The sequence below is a fragment of the Elephantulus edwardii genome, unplaced genomic scaffold (genome assembly GCF_000299155.1).
Source record: "Elephantulus edwardii isolate Elephantulus edwardi_28Jun2011 unplaced genomic scaffold, EleEdw1.0 scaffold00058, whole genome shotgun sequence".
NCBI classification, from domain to species: Eukaryota; Metazoa; Chordata; class Mammalia; order Macroscelidea; family Macroscelididae; genus Elephantulus; species Elephantulus edwardii.
The window spans coordinates 134,378-135,728 of record NW_006399808.1 but is presented as its reverse complement, the minus strand read 5'-3'; the positions used below and the strand labels follow the sequence as shown (position 1 = coordinate 135,728).

General features: G+C 48.7%; 1 pseudogene; it reads left to right on the top strand.

Moving 5' to 3' along the window:
• The first annotated feature begins 330 nt into the window (after positions 1–330).
• On the top strand, positions 331–1,344 carry LOC102844198 (annotated as a pseudogene).
• Positions 1,345–1,351: the final 7 nt, after the last annotated feature.

Genomic DNA, 1,351 nt, shown 5'->3' with positions numbered 1-1,351 from the left:
GTAAGGAGAGACTCCGGGTCTACCGCCAGGCTCTATTGGCAGGTCTCCGAGCGGCTGCTAGATGGCCCACTAATTTGGCTAAAGTTTATGATTTAAGACAGAGACGTGATGAAAGTCCAGCTGCTTTTCTAGAGCGCATAATAGATGCCTTTCGCCAATACACTCCCGTTGATCCCGAAAAACCTGAAAATCTGAGAACAGTAGCCTTAGCATTCATAAATCAGGCAGCTCCGGACATAAAAAAAAAAGTTGCAGAGAGTCAAAAAGTTAGGAGAAAAAGAACTCAGAGATTTGGTAGAGCTAGCAGAGAAAGTCTATAACAACAGAGAAATGGCTGAAGACAAGCAGATAAAAGCTGAAAAGAGGCAGACCAGGGACCTGGCTTGGGTCCTCTTAGCGGCCACTGCAGAACCAGGAGAATGCAGGAGACAGCTGCAGCAACTTGCCTCGGGAGATGACAAGCTGGAGCGCAGAGGTAGGCTGCCCCTGAACAAAAACCAATGCACATATTGCAAAGAAGAGGGCCATTGGGTACGCAATTGTCCTAAGAAAAAGCCTAGAGCTAAAATCCTGATTGAAGAAGATTAGAGAAGACGGGGTTCAGTTCCCCTCCCCGAACCCAGGGTAACCCTAAAAGTAGAGGAGAAGCCTACCCAGTTCCTGGTAGACACAGGAGCACAACATTCTGTTCTCCTACGTGCTGGGGGGCCCATTTCCAACAAAATATCATGGGTAAAAGGAGCTACAGGCATGAAAAAATACCCCTGGACCACCCAGAGAACTGTAGACCTTGGAGTGGGCCGAGTATCCCATTCCTTTATGGTCATCCCTGAATGCCCATACCCCCTACTGGGCAGAGACTTACTAAGATGGGAGCACAAATCAGCTTTCAACCAGGAGGTGAGACCATAGTAAAAGATAAAATGGGACGCCCCATTCATGGTCTAACCCTCAACCTAGAGGATGAATATAGACTGTACCAACAACCTACTACCTCATCCGATGATATGACTATCTGGCTCCGAGACTTTCCCCAGGCCTGGGCAGAAATGGGGGGAATAGGGCTAGCGTGGCACCGGGCCCCAATATTTGTAGAAACTAAGCCAGGCGTCAATCCTGTAAAAGTTCGCCAGTACCCCGTCTCACGAAGCTCATGAAGGCATTATCCCACACATTCGACGCCTGCTAGACTTAGAGATATTGCGCCCTTGCCAGTCCGCCTGGAACACACCCCTACTGCCCGTGAAAAAGCCAAATTCTAATGACTATAGGCCGGTACAGGACTTGAGGGAAGTCAACAAGCGAGTGATTGACATTCACTCAACTGTGCCCAACCCGTATACTCTCTTAA